The sequence below is a fragment of the Leptosomus discolor genome, chromosome 8 (genome assembly GCF_034619465.1).
Source record: "Leptosomus discolor isolate bLepDis1 chromosome 8, bLepDis1.hap2, whole genome shotgun sequence".
In the NCBI taxonomy this organism is placed as follows: domain Eukaryota; kingdom Metazoa; phylum Chordata; class Aves; order Leptosomiformes; family Leptosomidae; genus Leptosomus; species Leptosomus discolor.
This window is the reverse complement of record NC_141398.1, coordinates 57,478,953-57,500,133: the sequence shown is the minus strand read 5'-3', so window position 1 is coordinate 57,500,133 and position 21,181 is coordinate 57,478,953. Positions and strand designations below refer to the sequence as shown.

General features: G+C 38.5%; 1 protein-coding gene across 1 annotated transcript in view; it reads right to left on the bottom strand.

Moving 5' to 3' along the window:
• CDH13 (cadherin 13) overlaps positions 1 to 21,181 on the bottom strand; it is a 398,743-nt gene that overhangs the window by 63,517 nt on the left and 314,045 nt on the right. The window lies entirely within an intron of this gene.

Sequence of the window (21,181 nt, the reverse complement as noted above, 5' to 3'; positions counted from 1 at the left end):
TCATGAGATTTAAGCATATATTGAGACACACAGTGCTGAACAGTGATTGAAGCATGGGGCAACAGTTGTACGGTTTGGCATTGCACAGATGTGAAAAAGGTCAGGCAAAAAGCAAGGGTGTGCTAAACGGATTTATTGCTTTCTGTTTTAAGGATACCCACGGTCTCCATCTCCCGCTGCCCAGCTTCTTTTGCCAATGCTCATTTCATCTTTTCTTGAAAGAAAAATATTTGTAATAAAGAAAAATAGAACATTTCCTTTGTAAGTGCCCATCGTGTGCTTATTTCCCTTCTAGAATGTCGCAGAGGGAATATTCAGGGCCCTTTCATTTTCTCACCCGTAATTCATGTTTTCCTAACCATACATTCACTGTACCTACAGCCTTCTTGAACACAAACACCACTGCAGCCTCAGCTGGGTATGTTTTGCTGTAAATAGATAAGTATTCATTTGGTCCTTTTTGTTAATAAGGAGAATAAAGAATGAACTAAGGATGTTTATATATCCTGACACCGAATTCTCTCTAAGCTATTTGGAGAACGCGAATGACTACAAATTTGATGGCAGCACTCCTCAGTTTATGTGTCTGATCACCAAGAATTAGGTGGGAGGTCAAGACGGTCCAAGGCACTACACTTGTGCTTTGGACAGAAAGATGTGCATGCACACCATGAAGTCTGTATACAGTGAATCAAGCCTGTCAGACCTACCTTGTATGGGCTGCAGAGACTGCCTGAACATGAACTGCAAATTTGGCCTGTCCCAGTGGCACATCACGGTTGTTGTGCCCGTGAAGACCATCACTGTAATATGTTGATGGAAGGTGAGAAGCATCACGCCTAGCACAAACATACTCCATGGTCAGTCTGGGTAGGAGCAGAAAGTCCAATGCACCTATGCAGCAAGTAATCACTAGAGCTGACTTTGGCTGCGATTCCCAGAATTCATACAATTCCTTCATCCTGGTTACAGCTAATGCTGTGGTGTGCTTGGAAATCCTTGAGCAGCAGCTTAAATCCTCCAATTCCAAGACCAAATTTCTATTGAAATTAAACGCTACTCCCAGGAGGTATAGGTGATGCCAATAAGATAAATAAGGATTTGGTATTATCATTGGTTCATATCAAAAAAGCTTTTATACAGGTTGAATGCTTACTAAATCAGGATATGTATGAAGAAAATTAGTTTATTAGACAACTGTGCTATTCCTGTCTCTTAAGACTGCTTCTCCTTCTTCTGTAGCAGATCCCTACATAATATACTAATACATCTGCATCAAAATTGCCACACTGAACTCTTCCCAAGGAGAGCAAGCAAGTACGCTAGCAATTAATTGGATCCTAACACACATTTCTAGATACAGATTTTTCAACTGAGCTTGCCCGTTCTAAGGGAAATAATTTTAAGGGACAATAAATACCACTTTATTTCTATACACAGCAGTATGACATACTGCAAGCAGCCACCATTTCTTCCCTTGGAAGGCAGAGAAATGCTGCGCTGGCAGGTAGCTTGAAACGTATACTATTTCTTGCTTCTGAGTAAGCTCATAATTAGAATAGAAACATGAGGAACAATTTCAGTGGAGCCATAAACTCCAACAGGAGGGGAAAAAATCTATTTGAGGTTAGAACAAAATCTTTTTTAATCTGGCTAATGTTACTTTTGTGCTGATGCTGATCATTAGATTTATTACTAAACTGTGGGACGTTCCAAAGCGTTGACACCTGACTGCACTTACTAGAAAAGCAATCACTTTCAGATATTTGGCTTGGTGATTAATATGTACATACCTACGTTTTAGTGAATTAAACCATGTTGTATCAATTTGGTAGTCTTTAGGATTTATAATCAAACGCTGATGACACCTGATTAATGCCATCATAGGCTCCCTGAACCTTACAGTATTCTTGTTCCTTTGGAGCTCAGATCATGGCAGGCTGATTACCCCCCTGATTATCCTAAGTAACTGGGGTCAGAGGTCAGTTAGCACCACAGAACACATTTAATTCAATCAATTCAGTTAGTGAAGCAGTTGGGGAAAAAAATATTCCAATTGCTGTAACACCGCATTAGAAAATTTGCCCAGGATTTCTGTGCTTCAGCTGATGAGCATTTTTGCTTAATTTCTCATTTAATATTCTGCTGGGGTTTGCAACTTCAATTACTTGTGATATTTTCACTCATAAAGTCAGGAGCATTGAGCTCGGAGGGGGAAAGCAAAACCAGAGGAAGAGCTGCCTGTATTATTAACCTGTATAATAACCTTTTCTCCCAGACACACAGACACACTCTCATAGCTCAGCTGTGGTTTTCCTGGCTACACACTCCAGTGGTGGCTCAGAAAAGTTCTCTTGGTTCTCTCCATTTGTGCCTCCTGCCACTGCCAGATTTTAGCTCTTCCTTTACTTTTGGTAGATTTTTAATATTGTTTAGCTGAGTACCACTTCATTTGTCTTACAAGCAAAGAGACTTTGATCACTTGTGATGTGCCACAGTCCCACATTCAGACAGCCCAACACCCTTGTGTGTGCTCAGATGGAGTTTGGGGGAGCTCATTAAAGATAACGGCACTGTACTTCAGTCACCTGAAGCAGCAAGTACTGTGCCTGGGATGAAATACAAAAAAGGACTTCTTACTGCTCCCTGAAAGCCTCAAGGCACTTCTCAGATGATTACAAATGCCCAGCAGCTCAGTTTGACTCCTACTAGTTAGTTTTGCTTCCTATATAACAAGCCTGAGTCTGCTAATACACAGGTATTCTTTATTGTGGGTCCTAAGGCCACCGCTACAGCCACTGACTCTGTCTTCTGACCCAGAGATGGGTTGGTTACCACAGTTTCAGTGGACAAATGGAGATGGAGAGCTTTTCTACACTTCAAAATGAGTCCATGCACATTGCTCGTTCACTTCCACATCAGTCAAGACATGCGGCCACTGTTGCACAAAGTCTGGACCAGCCATGATACTTAAACTTCTTTCTCCTATGTATGGGACCCAAGTGCTGTCCCAGTCGTTAAGTGCTAACTGCAGCCTAGAAAATACAGTAACTGGGTAGCTCTGTAGTGTGGTATGGCCACTGCTAGTAACGGGCCATGTTCGGGGTTTGCAAGGCCTCAAACCTCAGGCTCTGTTTAAACTTTCCTTGACCTGCCCGTAGGTTTGTTTTACTTGGTTTCACTATAACAGTATTTAGCTATTTTATTTTTAGTCTTTTATCTTTGTACAGTACCACCAAAGTTTCATAATTCTCACACAGTGACGTAGTACAGAGAAATAGAGGCCTTTTATGATCAAAGAGGCCTTGAGAAATGGTGATGCAGGATGCAGTACAGAGAAGTACAGACATGGGATAACACGACAAGAAACACAAGACTTGATACTGCAAACCCCATGGCTATAAACACTCACCAACGTTTAGCTGAAGAAATGCAGACCTGGAGCTGGACAAAACTGATTTTAGGGGCGACAAAGTATCTAACATCATATACAGTAAATTTGGATGTAACATGGAGCTTCAGACCAGTGAAGAATGAACAACATGTAAAAGCATGTTAGCAAATACATAAAAATGACCCCAAATGATCCCAAATGGAGGAAGAAGAAATGATCAACATGAACATCATGGTTGTCCTGTCAAAGGACTCCAGGTGCTGACAACTTGCCGTAACACCCCTACCAGAAACACTGTCATGAAACCAGCAACTTTACAACCCAGAGGAACCAGGAAATGGTGAGAGGAACAGCAGAAAAATGCGTAGAAGCTAAGAAGGGTGTGTACAACAATTTTATAATTCTCATATTAGGAAAAGATGAGGAGGAACTCTTTATTAGGGAGTGTAATGATAGGACGAGGAGTAAGGTTTTCAAACTGAAAGAGGGGAGATTTAGATGAGATATCAGGAAGAAGTTGTTCACTGTGAGGGTGGTGAGACACTGGCACAGGCTGCCCAGAGAGGCTGGATGGGGCTGGGAGCAACCTGGTCTAGTGGAAGGTGTCCCTGCCCATGGCAGGGGGGTGGAACTAGATGAGCTTTAAGGTGCCTTCCAACCGAAACCATTATTTGATACTACCATTATCGAAAATTTTTCTAAATAGAAGATTTTTTTTTTCCTGCAGTAATTCAATCTGGACTAATAATGATTCTTGGATTAGGATGGGCTTGGATTAGTTTTCGATTTTATTAACAATAAATTCTTGGCTCTATGTATAAGATGGGATCCTCCTCCAATTAACAAGATTTTGAGTGTAACAATAGGATACCAGGGTTAGCCATTATTTGCAATGCTTCTTTAGATATTAAAGCAACTTTCTTGAGTAGGATTCTTTAATAAAGGAAACTAAGTCTTACACCTCCATTTTCCCTGCAAGCAGCAGAAAGCTGCAATTTAATCTCATGCTTGCCCGTGGAGAGGATCCATTTTCTGTATGTTCCTTTGGGGTTCTTTGGAATGAAAAATGCTATATGGTTATAAAACATTTTCTTAATGAAACTCGCCTTGAACTAACTCTGGAATTGATGAATCTCCTCCTAAGACCCTGTGTACATTTGCCCAGGGCACAAAGTCTGACACAGCTGTTGGACTCCATTACCTTATAAAAAACCCCCAAAACTCACAAAATAGGAACGGCAGTATAACTGCAGGTCAGAAGTTAATTGTATTAGCAGAGATGTGAAGAAGATCACAGTGTGCCTAGATGGGATATAAAGCTCCCTATCCAGTGCTTATAGACTCTCATTTGCATATGAAATATCCTCAGCGCGTTCTACAACAAAACTCAAAACAAATGAAAAGAATCCACCTAAACGATCTAATCAAATTCTCCATATTAAACACAGAACCACATGTACAGAAGAAAACAAACAGCAGCAAAACCTCATTCACACCAAAATGCTCAAAATATATACCCTTTTCTCCTTCTGTGGTGAAGATGAAAGAAGAAGCAGTCACATATAGCAGATGCTAGTTTTGCGACTTACTCTCCTACTGGAAAAGAATCGTGGACATAAAGACAATTTAATGTTGTGAAAACAGAGAAACTGTGTTGAGCTGTGTAAGAAGTAGTACTGTGTGCAAGACAGAAGCAGGAATTCTTCCATCTGCTCAGCACTGGGGAGCCCCAGCTGTATTATAACACCCTACTCCTGCCCACAGCATGGAAGGCAAAGAGCAATTGGAGAGGCAGATGTCAAAAGCTCATGGTCTTGAACAAATCTGCACAGCAAACGCACACAGGGCTGGTGTAGACGAAAGAACTGTCTATGCGTCACCTTCATAGTGGACAAGGCCAAGAATCAATGGGCTTCAGTGGAGGCAAGGAAAATTCTCATCAGAGATGAGGCAAAACTTGCTACCAGTAGGGTAGCTGAAGTACTGTAGTAGATCGCTGGGAGATCACAGAGACTGTATGTTCAAAGCTCTTGAAGGAAAAATAAGCAAATACTGGAAATTATACAAATAAGAGGGAGGGACAGGTGGATATCTTGAAATCCCTTCCCCTGCAGACTTCATGATAACGCCAAATTCAAGAACCTATACAGAACAGAAAGGGCAACTAAACACTTTTGCATAGACTTCCAATATTTTTAAGGTCCATAGTTCTCATTCCATGAAGCTCACCCAATTACCAAAAAAATTTTTTTTCTGTGCCCAAAGTGACTGTGATTCCAGCCTCAAACTCCCCATCATACAAGACTCTTCATCACGCTGGATTTGGTGCTGACAGCTAGAGATACAGGCTGTAACTGCAAAATCACATTTGTCCTCCTTACTGCAGATAATAGATGAAAATTATGCCTCCTGCATTTTCTTTCTTAGCTGGTCATATTCTCATTCGGCAACAAAATGTAATGTAAGGGGAGGGGAAAATAATTACGATCTCAGCTTGGGGAAGGATTAAAAGGGAAAGAGAATGGCAAAACTACATACCCAAATGTAATTGTTTGGATACTATCTACAACATGTCCACTATAAAAAAATACCTGCTCCAGCTACAACTCCTCCATTCTTACTAATGAATTAACAACTCTTTCCTTGCAGTCCAACTGGGACAAACTGCTCCTGCCACTGCAGAGAATGTTTTTGAAGAAAACCATGCTTTTTTACAAATCTCATCCATTTCTCCATCATTTTCCTGAATCGTCTAGCAAAGAGGTATTTAAATTCTGGAGCAGCTATGAAATGAAGAAAGCAGATTGATTCACATTCTGTTCCACTACTCTCTTTGCCAAAGTGATTTTTATCAGAGAAAAAAAAAAAACAACACAACAACTAAAAAACGAATCTGAGCCTGAGAATTCTGTTGTCAACTTCAAACCATTGAAAATTTTTACGGCTTGCTTACAATATAAACCCTCAGAAATAGGGTTAACAGAAGAAATGCTGCCAGAAAGCCTAGGGCATATTATCCACTTGTTCTTCACATGGAATTAGTGCAAAATATCATCCTTACATTGCCCACAAACCTTGCCAACAAATAAGAATTGGCGATAGGCTGAGACCACGCTGTCTGGGATTTTTATACTCATTTTTTTCCATGGCAACGTCTCATGCGCTTTTAAGCCTCCATGATTTTATTCCATCTAATCTCTGCATTGTCTTGTTTTGTTTGTTTATCACTTCCAAGGAGCACCTGCCATGCTCATAGGCTGCCACAAGACAAATAAAACACGTCTTCATAAACGGTTGGGGCCAGCTGACATGCGTTCCTTAGCTGCAAGTTTCGCTACAACTACACCCAACCTTCTCACCTCTCCCACTTACCAGTCATTATTTGTCCTTCCCTTGGTTTTTCCCAACTTGTTCCTAAGAAATTGCATAGCCTCCACCAGCATCGTAAATGCCAACCAAAAAGATTAAATGCAGCCATGTGCCACCTCATTCTGTCAGAGAGAACAGGCAGTGTCCTCAGAGTCCACCTGCCAGTCTTCCACGTAGATGGCAAGGGAGTTTTCCAATCGGATCCTGGGTGTTCCAGTGCCTAGTTTTTGCTGAATAGCCTTGAAGAGATGGGATTTAAATTGTATTGAGGATATTAGTCTAAATTGAATGAAGTGGAGAGTATACTTCTCGTTTATATCCCCAGAGTGATAAATGTGAGAGTGTAATTTTTTTTTTCTAAGGCAAAGAAAATGGGAAACCAACACGGATTTCAGACACATGAGAAATAGCTTATGAATTTAGATGATAGTTCAGCAGAAATAAATTGTACATCTGTTCATTCATTTTAATAAAGCAGGGAAGTGACACACTGCTGGAGCCCTTTGAGAACGCTGGTATTTTAAAATTATGATCCTATAATAGTAGCATTAACATTTGTAATGCTGCCCATACTTTATGAATTTAAGAAAAATAAATTTATTAAATAAGTGAGCTTCAGCCTATAGTCTGGACTATGGGCATTTAAAAGTGAATAAGGTGTTTCCTGAATACTTACAAATAAACCCAGGAAAGACACTACAATAGCTTTACTATGTAACACAGATAACCCTCTGTGTAAGAGTTGACAAACCATGCTTATTATTTCTGAATAAATAATTCAGATATGCAACATGTAGCTGAATTAATTTATTTCTGCTGACTAGTACCTAGTGTTTGCATTTATAGGCAGATACAGTCTAGTACTTCCCTTCAAAAGTAGTCTTTTAAAGAAACACACTAGATGTTTTCCTTGGCTGTACAAATGCATGGAAACACGCACTACCTTCTGCTGAATTCAGGCAGGAATATTACCTTTCTCTTGCATCTCCCCTAACACAAAAATGAGAAATGGAAAAAGTTATGAGCTGAATATGATTGCTTCATTGTTTCTATTCCACCATTATTTACAAAGATGACACAAAAATGTAAGAAATAAACAAGTGACCTGTAGGGGCTGTCACATTTTAAAAGCTCATGTTTTGATTTTCCAAACTGATCACCATGGGAAATAATAAATTAAGAGTCCAATAATAGCTGTCATGTTTCCTTTAAAAGCACAATTAGTAAAACCATTAAAATTCCCTTTTAATCGATTGCATTAAAGCAATTGCTACTAGAGTAAAGAAAATCTAAAACTGATTAGTTGCTCACCTATTGCCACATTGATCAACTGAGATAATCCTCGTTCAAGAAAAGGGAAAACAGGCGACCCTGACATCCTCGAAAAGCAGCGAAGTTCAGCTGAAATCAGATGCTAGAATCGGAGACCTCTTTCTGTAATCCACCCTACACTGTTTCCCACTAACATGCCAAATGAGTCAAGAGTGTATGCTTAAATATTTAATCTTCCTAAAGCAAAGACTTTGCAGAGGCTATGCTGGAACCCAATATTACTAAAAGAGGTACCTTACTGCTAACATCTATATCTGTATCTACCAGCATGTGAGTGTGTTTGTGTGCTCTGTATTGCTCACTCCAGTTCCAGCAGGCAGTCCAAAAACAATCTCAACAGGCAGCCTAGGTAAACAAGACTTACTGTAATTTGGTTCTCTCGTGAATACAGCAGAACTGAAGAAAAGAAATACCTCTGGGACACAGAAGACCCCTAGGCGAACACTTACCATTGACAGAAACTGTACAGATTTATTGATTGGAACTGCATTTTAATCATATGGCTGGAGGAAAGAAAGCAGTTCCTGGAGACTGCCAGTCAGCCCCAGCATGGGGCATGATAAAACTGTTTCTGCCATTAATATCAGGCAGTGGTTATGTTAGAGTAAAAGGACATTAAAGAGTTCAACATCTGCAGGCAAAGTTGAATTTATTTACTCATGGCTTCAATTATTATTTAAGATGGAAAACTTGAAAAGGTCAGAGCTGCTAACTTAGAAAGCATGCCCTTCATTTGTCTTCAAACTTATACTTTTTTCTTAGCTTAGTTCAACACTGAATCAATTAATCAGGTACAATGTTCTCTTGTTTTCAAATGCTAGTTGTGTTATTCCCAAGTAGACAAGTAAAACCAAACCAAATTTCATTTTTGTTTTAATCCATATTAGAAAATGCAATTTTAGGACAATAAAACATCTGGTCCTTAGTTTAGGTGGGCAAGCATCTGTGGGCCTGTGTTTCTATGTATACAGGTATGCATATGTATAAAATCCAGATTTACATTATAGTCTAACCCTGCATTCACATCGCCATGGAGCACTCTGCCTGGATGGGAGCCATAGCTTGGATAAAGGCAGCTAAGAATACCGATACTATAGATAAATCTTTTTCCTTGATATTATTTCAGCAAAAGACAACTGTTGGTTTAGATTTAAACTTATTTAGCAGGATTGATTTTTCTTATGTATCCTTTGAAAGTTTCTCACATAACTCCTTATATTTTTCAAACTTTTTTTGAACTACAATATTGCTTTCAACCCCTTAAACTTGTTGAGGGCAGCAGTACTCTCCTTACCATCAGTCTTCTAAATGAAGAAAAATCATTGATGTAAGAACGTCTGACAGTACTACATAACGTATGGGCACTGCTGGCCTCAGTGACTGAAGGCAGTCAAAACAAATGAGCTGAGGAGGAGGAAATAAAGCATAAAAGAAAAAAATGAGATGATGTGTGGAACCAGACAGTGACGGTGCTCGATTTATAGAAGGCAGGCAGAGAGTGTACATGGACTTCTGCAAGTCGTAAGCAAACAGTCAGTTTAAGTCAAGAAAACAGAAAGGCGGTTCCCAAGGGAAGCAGGCAGTGAGGGGATGAAGGAGAGTTCACTGGGGGAGCAGTGGAATGGAAAAAGGAAGATCTTCCAGAGATAACACTAAAGAAGTAAAATCATGGGGACAGAAAGAGGATCATGACACAACAAAGTTCAGAAACATAGTTTTTAATGAAATACTAGAAGGAGAGTTTTCCATGTAAAAAGACACCGGGGAAAGTGACAAAAATAAGCACAGAGAAGGACATGACACTCAGCAAAAAGGGGTCAATGGATACATCACTGAAATTAGTCTTCGTAGATCTGAAGCAGGAACTGGAACCAGGAGCAGAGAGGCATTTAAGGGGTGCTAGGTGTTCAGCCTCTGAGAGTCAAATGAGAGTTCGGAAAAGAAGGAAAAAATAAAGTTAATTATTAAAATTTGGAGAAGGCTTTTTACAGGCTGCTAAGTAGTAGGCTTGAAAGGGAAAAAAAAAAAAAAAGAGTTTTCTGTTTTGTTGGTTGGTTTGGGGGTTTTTGTTTTGTTTTTAAAAAGGGAACGATGAAGTGGGAGGAAAGGATTTTGAAGGATGATTCAAAAAGACAACGATAAATTTCAGCACTGGGCAAATTAAATATCAAGACTAGACAAGTAAGTAGCTGGAAGAAATCTTTCACAATATGCAGAGAAGTGAACAACATCTCCATAAAAGCTGCATCAAGGCAAGTGGAAGAGGAGAACAGGAGATAGAACACAAACTGAAAAGTTCTGGCCGTAGAACAGTAATGTTGGAGGGAAACACAGGGTCACGTAACCAAGTGGGATTCTGGGATTTTTCATAATGGGGTCAAAGTCTAGAATGGGAAAGTGAGCATAACATCAATGTGCAGTGTTGGAACTATACTTTTTCTTGTGACATATGGACTGGGAACACAGGGGAAAACATTAGTAAAAACAAATAAATATTAAGTGACTGTTAGACAGCCGGCTAGAGAAAGGGCTACCCTTTAAGCAAATAAGCATCTGGGACTCTAAGGCAAACAAGTCCTGGAAATAAGCCAAAGCAGAAAGTACAAGGATATGAATAAATTACACTCCTGAATCATTTTCCTCAACAGAGAATATAACTGCAAAGAGTTCTCTATGAATCCTAATCTGTTTTTTTTCTTAAATGTATCAACACTGTTTTAATTCTGGTAAGTTCAAGAGATGATCAGCCCTATAGAATTTTATTGCTTTCCAAATGAGTCTCTTTCATAGGCACTTACTAACAATTTTACTTGAATAAATGTACAGCTCCTTTTAGCATGTTGATTTTTATTGGTTCACTATTTTAATGTTTCAGAGCAGAAGGAAAAAAAATATTTTGTCTAAATAATCCTGACATTTTGATTCGTATGCACAGATGGTAGCAAATTTTGTAGTAGCCAAATCAGTTTTAGTGTTGCTGACAAAAAATCTTAAAATCTCGTTTGTCAGTGAAGAAATTGATAAACTGATCACAAAACTCATTCCACTTTAGTGGAATGACCTAAGCAGTCATATAACTATTATTTTTGTATGAATATACTTCAGCTTTATAAATCCCTTCTGCTCATATAAACTGCAACCGTGATACCAGCTCACACATACTGTGTAATTGCTATTAAATGGGGTTTTGTCTGGTGCAAATTGAATATGTTAAGATCTACAGTGTGTTATCTTGTTTAATCCTACTTTTAAAATAGAACTCCTGCAGATGCTAAAGGCGTATTAATAGTGTGGGATTCTTAACTCATGGGATTAGAGTGATATTTTGCTACACATCTAACAATTCCTCTATTTATTACTCCTCAAATCAGCTGTGCTGTGTCAGACAAGGAGATTTAGAGCTCTTTGCATTGCTGTTAAGATTCCACATTCCGCATGTGAGGAACTGTAACCCCTTACGTACATAAAAGAGAAGTCCTTCAAGCCACAGAAAATATTTGCTGGCTGCATCACAAAGATAATACCTGGTCATCTATTTCCCACTACCTGCCCACCAATTCACTTACTGTCTAGGCTGAATGAGATGATGATCATTTAGGAGCCACTCTGCAATGAAAACTGTACTTGGAAACTACTGTTTCCACATAGAACTTAGGATTTCAGTCTACTGGATGTTATATAGTCAAACGAGATCTCTCAATACAGAACCCAAAAGGTAATTTGAGAAAAGAGATCGATGCATTCTTTCATATTGTAATCTGAAAATAATTGTGTGAAGTGGCTGTGAAGTCAGGGTATCACCTGCCTGCACTCAGTGTCGAAGGTGGAGCTCCTTGGACAGTTAATGAGGTATATAACATGCTATAAACCACTCTTGGAGAAGAGTGAAATTAAAGGAAGATTCCATGGAGCGCGCCAGCAGCACTTTCAGAGGAAAAAAATAATTAATTTCTCAGGCAAAAGACTCCAATTTTAAAATTCACATTAATATTGAAATCTCTAGAAAGCAGTCCTAATTTGATTTGAAAGCAACTACAAAATTCCTGCTGGAGAGAAAACTTTAATTGGAAAATCCCATAGCCATTCCCAGCAATGACTGCTAATAATTATGTTTGTACAGCTTCCCTCAATAGGTGGTCGAAGACTAGGTCTGGAGACATTACATTATCTTTGTTTAGGTTGTGTGTCTCTCAAGAGCCTTTGTTTGAGCCTTTCTTCCTCTTTAATTTCTACTCTCCAGTTACTTACCCAAACACATTTGTGCTAGATGTAGTCAAAACTCTTACTGCCTCTGTTTGCTTTGTAATTCAGAACTTAATATCTATGGTAAAGTTCACACTTCATAGACCACATTGAGGAAGCACATTAACCTTCACTTCTTGTAGAAGAGAGCAATAAATTGTGAGTTTATGGCTTTTTTGTCGCTCACAGTGTTTGGATATTTGCAGTTAGTGGAAGCAGATGGGAGAAGTCTTCAGAGGATAGTCAGCATTGGAACGGTTTTGCAGTGAGAGTTTACCAGCTGTAGTGAGAACTGCTGTTATTACCACCGAGTTGCTGCTGACCTTCCAAGCATAACCAAAGGGTTACAAAAGGCAAGGACTCACACAGAAGTTTGCACCAGGACTACTCAGATCAGCTGATCATAACAGATCAAGGGAACTAAACAAAGGGCGGGAAAGGAACACAGAAAATGAAGAAAGAGAAAAGAACTGCCAAAAAGACAAGTTTACTACGTAAACTGACTTGGAGAGCAAGAATGCTGGGAAAAAAATCAGGTCTGGAGAAGCAGTGAAGTGCCTTGATGTTCCTCCCCAATTTCACACTGTTTGAATGATCAGTTCTATTCATAGAACCTTTCCTGTACTTACTGTGTTTCTCAGCTGCTTTCAGATTATAAAGCAGGCACTCTGTTGTTTTATGTACCACTGAAATGTGTTTATCTGGAGATTAAATAGGCAACTTCATGTATTTCATGACCTTGGCAGAGAGAAACAAAGCAATGAACTCACCCCTCACAAGCAAAGATAAATGTAGAAGTCTGCTGCCTACTGCTATGCAGTGTATCCAGCTCTAATTATGTGATAAGTGGATGGACTCAGTGTTAAACATATTTTGCAAAAGTTCCTGAACAAAGTGCTTCACTGGTTATGCAGATAGCTTGCTGAAAGCCACATGAATACAAATTATTATGCACACAGTATGAATCTGATGAATCTGGATGAGTACAGGAAACCCTGGTCTTCGAAACTCTGTTCTTTGCTGAACTGTCCTCTGTTTCAGTCAATGCACAGAACAAATGGATTTTTTTTTTTCTCTGTCTAAAATTATTGTATTCTTAGTTGTAATGCTACAGCAGAGTATTTGTTTATAAGGCCACTGGTAATTCAGTCCTGAGTGGTTCTGAGCATTTCTCATCACATGAAAAACCTCAATCCAGCTAATTCTTGTAAGAACTGACACATAACGTTGAAGAAGAAAATAATAACAAAAAGGTAATTTCATTATCCAGATAGCCAGGTTGTTTAAATAAGTTTTCCAGATGTCCTTAGTTTGGTACCACCACAACACAGCTCCGAAATGTTAACAAACATTTGTCTTGATCAGAGGTATTTTTCCAAGTTATTTGAAAGTGGTTAGGTTTAGAACATAGACAGACATTTGGGATCCTAATTGCACTGAGAGTCAAAGCAATCTATGCTCCTAAAACCAGCTTTTTAATCTCCAGTGGGAATCAGATATCTTTACACATATTTTTTAAGCCCAACTAGCTCTTCTTTTTTATCTTTGACACCTAAAATTATTTCATGAAAAAAAAAAAAAATGTGTAAATGCTTATGTTATATAAATACTTAAGATTCCTAAACCGCTTATGTGATTTTGAAGATCTGTTCTGCAGCTCACAACTAAGAATCATAGAACACCAGGTTGGAAGGGACCTCAAGGATCATCTAGTCCAACATTTCAAAGATATGGCCCAGCACCCTGTCAAGCTGAGTCTTAAAATGCTGAATGCCTTGGAATTTTAACATGATTGAGAGTAGTGAGCAAGTATTAACCATGAAGAAATGGTACAGTTAATAGAACTTTACTGAAATTTTCAAATATGTGTTATTTTTGCAGTGAGAACAGAATGTTCACAGTCTTCATTTAGAAAATAAAATATTTATCACTATTTAGATGCCTGTTTTCTTTCACATGGATTTAATAAATAGCTTTTATTTGACTAATACGTACTCTCTGAACTAAATTAATAGATGCATTGCAAATGGACTCTAGTAGAAACACATATGTATCTTCATCTCTAAACATGAAAGAACACGAGTCAGTTATGGGATGATTTGATCTCTTCTGTTTTCATCAAAACTGCTAGGTTAATATTTCTGGGAAAAAACATGAGTATCTCAGGTTTTACACAAGAGTTGTTTATTTATTTTAAGAAATAGACAATATAACCTGAGTTGTAAAAACATCTTCTTCATGCATGGTCTGGATTATACAAGAATAAAAGAGATGTTAAGGGCATAACCTGTCCTCCATATCTACAGGGATAACAGAAAACATAATGATTTCAAGTTCTAGCACAGGAAATTCAGATCAGGCTATGCAGAAACATTCATTGTTAAGATTTGTGCAGGAACAAACTGAGGAGCCTTTTGATACCAGATCTCTGGAAGTTTTAAGGGCAGGTGAGACAGATACCTTGCAAGGACGGCATAGGAATAACAGTCCTGCCTCAGTCCCATTTCCTCTGTTTTCCATGACCAAAGAAGTTATCTTTGAGTTCTGCCTTTCACATGTGAAAAATACACCAGCTAATGTCTTTCATTGTTTTCAAGGAGGCTTTTGAGCACCTGGAGCTTCAGATATGTCAAGTGTGTTAGTGAATTGCTATGAGTATGAAGTGGAAGTAAAGCTGAGCGAAAAGGTCAGTGCAAATATGTATCTAGTGTAGGGGTTTCTGAAGGGTAAGATATGCTTCAGGAGTCTTGCTAGCTGTATTTACAGCTCTAGAAAAAACAAGGACAGCCAAAGAGCTCATCTCTGATGATCCCTAGCCATCACGAAGCTGTTCTTTATGCCAAAGTTTACTAACAGCTGTGGAGGCTTTGTCCTGCTCTGTTGAATTTCTGTATGAATTCTGCTTTCTCTGCATGTAAATTGTCTCACAGTCCAAAAACCAGAGCCAAATGGAAATTCAAATATGCATTTTTTTTGTGTAATTTTGCTAAAATGGTTTTATCCATTCCACAAAACTATTTCTCGTGACAAGCAGTACTGGAGACTGTTTGCTCCAATTTGAACAGGCTGTTAGAATTTAAGACTGGTTCCCACAACATTTAGGCCATAGTACAGCTCTATTTCTTAACTATTAGCCCAGGAACGGCTTCTTCTCATCTGTTCAGATCTGCCTATTGCTGCTCAAGTACCTCAGCTCAGTTGTCTGGCCTTCTAACATCCAGCATGAGAGAATGGTACGTGAAATGGGAAAAAAACAACTCAGCTTGTTCTCACCACCTTGCTGAGCCACGCTGGCAGCTCCTGCTAGTCTTTTGCCTCAGTTCAGTCTGGTTTACACACTGACTTCCCTCCCAACAGGAAAGTGAAAGAGGGCTGGTACCCTAGCCATGATTCTGAAGCATGTATTGGTCTCTTGCTCAGTTTTTCACACAACTCTGGTCCTCACTAGTGATTTCTCCAAATGAAAGGTAAGGATCTAGAGGGAGGAGTTGCAGGGGAATCATTACCATTAACAGAATTGTTAGTGTCCAAAGGTAGGGTCCAGCTCACTGGCAAGATCCACAGAGAAAGGAATAAGATTAATTAGGAGTCCCAAAGGGTAACATTTTCCCTCTAAGACAAAATAAGAACCAAGGCTGACTTTCGGATCACAGAAGAAGAGGCGGCAGGATTTGTTGTTGTTTTCAAATGTGCAAATTGAATGGACAGATCTGGTCTGTGTTGGTAAGGTATGTCTAGCATGGAAAATAATAACAATATCACACCTAAGAGAGAAATTTTTGTAAAAGAAGTATGGAAAAGAGAGCCAGGAGGAACCTGAAAAGTGCTTTTAGCTCAGTATTTGTTCCTCAATATGATTTAGCCAGCACCAAGAATCAAGACAGGGCCTCTCAAAGCTACAAGCGTGTTTCTCAACAGCCCGAGCTGAAAAATAAATCTCTCCAGATGGTGCTCTGAAAGTCTTGTATCCTCTTTGAACCATGAGCAGACGGAGACACATATTGTACTCCAGGGGCTGTTTTACCCCAGTGGGTAGCACAACTGAATAAGACGACAGTGCTGGAAGTCACCATAAATCATGGTGACAAGCAACCCATTCACTTACAGGTCTCTCTAGGAATTGATGAATCATTAAAGCATACATTAGTCATCTTTTACTCTTTTAGAAACTGTTTATCTGTAGGTATTCAAAATGTGGGCAAATATTTTTCACTTAAGACTCACAGCACTGGTATATCTCACTGTGGTGATGTTTTGTCAAATTACACAAATTTTATTCTGTCCGCATGAGGCAACCTTCTTTATTTAACTAGAATTCTAAGAACATATATTCAAAAAACCTAAACTAGGAAAAATATTTTCCCCAAACTTACTCTCTCTGATGTGACAGAATTCTTTCTATTTTACATTGCTTTGTCCCAGAAATGGATGAAATTGAAGGCGAGGATGGAAGTAGCAGAAAGAGGAATTCTCAAGAATGAGACTGTTCCCTGGCCAAATGAAGTATTTTTTTCTTATGTCCAAGTGAAAGCACTCTGACAAGTCCCACTGCTTTTCAGTGTATGACTAGGGATGTGCTGATGTCCCAAATCTGTGGTGAAGGACAGATGTGAGAACCAGGGGTACTGTAGAAAAATCATCCCCTTAAGCCACATCACTGCATTCTTCTCTCAAATGCCTGATAGCATTTTCTAAGGAAAGACAATATAACTGATATTAAGGAAAAATAATGTATTACTAAAGGGCAGCAATGGAAGCGTCTTCCTTGGGAACAGAACTTTAAAAGAATCAGGACAGAAGCCAGAAGAGGGAGGCAAACATACTCAGTGGAATCCCAGCTTTGAGCATATATTCTGCACTCAGGAATGGCATAAGAGCAGAAGTAGGATTCTTTGGATTCATTTTTCGGAGGAAGAGGAAGAATAGAAAGGAAGGAGTTAAATCCATATCGTTGTCATGTGGGAACAATGTTTTTTCCATCCACCGGGTCTTAGAGAAGATCTGGGCAGAGCCATGCCTACAGGAACAGATACAAGAGAAGTATTTGCCTGCATTTGGCTTCCAGCAGGTGCTACACTGCTAATTTTTCATTACACTTCAACCACAGTGACATTAACTAGAGACTAAAATCACTGTTTTGTAGACATACAACACCGCAGTGGTCTGTCACCAATTGTTAAAGTAACACAAAAGAAAACCCTCTAATTTTCCTTAATCTACTAGGTATAAAAACAATACTCAGCACCATTAGTGTTCACTCAGTCTAACTCATTCCCCCGCAGTTTGAATGTCTTGCAGTACACAAACCAGCTATCAGATTTTCCAGAATGATCAACTCCTGCTCCTTGCTTTGCTTCATTTCTTACTTTCAACGAGTAATTCCTTGCTGCTGAACAAAAGTCGAGCCTAAGGCCTTAACTTGCTGGAAAGGAAATGCCAAATTGCTCCTTGTCATACAAAATACATACTGTATTCAGTAATAATTCACAAAATTAATTTAAAAAATATTTTGTTATAGAAATAGGGTTGTAAATGTTGAAATCTTTCTGAAAAAGAGGCCACCAGCTTTACAAATATCTCTATTTTCATTCTCTGTAATTTAAATCTTGCACAATATCCCAGCCATTGTGACCTTTTAGAAGGTAGACCTTGTTACCTCACCTGGGATTTTTGGAGGAGCTCTTAAACCATTGCTCTTTTAGGCATTAAAGATGAAATTATTCAAACCTCTGGAGAGACAGGGTACTGTTTGCATGTCTGAATGGCTTTTTGCACTTCTCAGAGCCTATTATGAAGAGTAAGGGTAAGTATGTATGTGAAATAGAGCAAGGCAAATATCCTGGAAGTATGTAGAGTGACGGGGCAGTAACTACTAACTTAAAATAATTAACTGGGCTGAATCCCACCAAGCAGTGTCTCATACACTAACCCATCAAAGTACCTGACACATACTTACAGCCTCAAGGGCTTAAACTATTCCTGCTGTGTTGGATCACAGCCAGGTTGCTCAGCCTGTTCTGTGACTATGCCCTGACACACAATCCATGAATGTTCAAAGGCTACAACCCCATCAGAATGGCCTGAGTGTGGTATGCAGGGGAGAAAAATAGCAGATGGAAGAAGAGAGTCACTAGACAAGTACCCCCTCTTCCAGCAGGAGCTACGTAAACCCAGTAGAGGCTACCACAGTCTGTGTACATCAATAAAGGAGCATTTAGACCTTTCTGAAAACAGCCAATAAAGGCCATCAATGGGCATTTTGAAGAGGTGTGTAAGGACCTGACCTGCAAGGAATAAACATAGTAAACAGGAGTTGGCAGAAGTGCATCATTGCTTAGGGGTAGATGCATAAACTTGTTTCTGGAGAAAAAAAAAAAAAAAGAAGAAGAGATTGGTCAAGTGTCAAATGATAAAACTCGTCTTCAGTGGACAGAGACCTAGTCACGCATGGCTGAGATTGCCTTGCACTGAGGAATCAAAGAAATAGCTGTTAACACACATAATACCTCTTGGAAATAGAAATATATAAAAATATAATAATTTTCAACTCTGGAGAAATCTATGAAAAAATCATTAAATCTCTGTCTTGGCATTAACATTATTGAAATCACATATATCTTCATTAAGATATATATAACCATGCATTCTACAAAACACCATTTAGTGTGGGGTACCCAGTGTTGTACTTATACAGTGTCCAGACTTTTGAACAAAATAGTCTGGACTCTCATATCTTCATTGGCTTCCATTGTGACAGATCAGGAATGAATCTGGCTCCCGTGCTTATAGATGAAGAGAACGCACTGAAAACTTGGCTTAACTGAGTTACATCAACAGCATATGACAAATAAAGATAGAGCTATTTTAGGTAGGAATTATACTGTCAGAAGAAAACATAGGCCAGTAAATAATCATTTGGTTTATAAAAAGGAAAAACGCATTGAGAAAAAGTATCTTTAAAGAGAAGGCAGATATCTGGGAAAACACATCAATACCAGAAGAACCCAATCCTAAAGCAGCCAATCTCAAACTAAATAAAAGAAGATGCACTCTGAAATCAAACCTTCAGATTTATCAAAATTAAGCTTTCTACTCCAAAAGTTATCTGGTAGAATATGTCTTTCTTTGAAGTCTTCAAGTCAATAGCATTGCAGCATGTGGTATGTGACTGGTATTTAAATACAATAACTAAGTACTTTAAGGAGCAAGCCAAATAAAGTGTCATTAGCTCTATTAATAGACGTTCTCCCTCCTCTTACACTACTTATTTTAAATAGAGCGTATGTTTTTAAAGGGTCCTGACACCATACATCTAAAGACTGATTTTTCCTGCCTTATTCATGGAATAAGAAAATCACTTGGCAAGGCAGAGGGAAGATTCTGAGGTCATTAACATCTCTAAATAGTGAAAGGTTCAAAATCATGTCACAATGTATTAGAAAAAAAAAAAAAGATGTCTCTATGGGAAAATTTCTATGTCATATAAAGTGCAAGAAAAATGTGCAAGACGGGACTCTTCAAAGAAAGCTGCATAATGCTGTCTCTTCCCACCTGCTATTTTATTTCTATACTGAAACCACTGGACTTTCAAGGGTACAGAGTACCTTTTACTATCACTGACTGAACTGAATTTATAAACATTTCTGAAGTTCCACAGAATCAAACGCTGTCTAACAGTACACTTGGGGCTTTTTAACATGCTTGTCCAAACTATTAAGACAAAAAGGACATATAATTATAGAAAGATTTCTTCAAAATAATTCTGTTCAAGGATATCTAGAAAGATTGCTTCAAAAGAAGAAATCTCAAAGTTTGGAAATTCAAGTAGGTATGACTCTGAATGGGATGAATTGCTATCAGTATTGATTAATACAATTACCTCCTATTTCTAATTACACCAACGTGTCCTTTTTCATTGTTATGTTGCACAGGGCTAAAAAATTACAATGTTTTAAATATAATTTAACTATTGATTGTCAGGAAACAGCTTTCAGAGCATTAAAGGCCTAATCTAAAAGGTAATTCTAAGGCAAGGAATAATTTGATTACAGGCATTTAGTTACCACCTATGTACTTGGTAGGGTTTGGATCAGGCTCTCCATGGCACTTTTTAGGTGACTGAAGTGCTCTTGCCAAAGCATTTTACCTAAGTAATTATAGCTATTGCCACTGATTACTGAAAAATAATATTCCTGTTGACAAAATTGTCATCATTTCTTATTTCTTCTTCCATTTTTTTGAGAACCTTCTCCATCCTTTTTTAATATGGTTATCCAGTTTGCATTTACTAAAGAAATAATTATTCAACTAAAACTGCAGTGATTTGTTTCAAAACACTCTATTGTCAAATTGCTAAAATTAGTCCAGAAAAAAATAAATTAAAAAAGGTAAAAACATACCTTAAGGAGAAAACCAAGACTTCTATAGCAATAGGGTTTCATTTCTTCATCTAAAACTAACTTAAAATCAGCATCCTTCTTGCTTACTTATCATCTTTTGGGAACATTCCTCAAAATCTGCAAAGCCTCAGGAAAGTTTTACAGCAAAATCCAAACAGCTGTTATTAAGTAAAACTTTTGACACTCTCTAATTCTCTCCATATACCAGAGGAAAAAGAAAAATAATATCACACTAATAATAAATGAAGGTGAGGGAAGGGAGCAGTGTGAGAAGGGCAGGAAATTTGGTAGATGCTTTGCCTGAAACCAGAAACTTTGCTTCAGCACTGTTACACTCTCCTGCAGGCAGTGAATATGTTTTGGTTTGGGGTTTTTCCAGACTTTTCAGCATTCTTCAGTGGAATTCAACTTGCAAGGGAAAAAAACTTCCCTTGCAGATTTGACC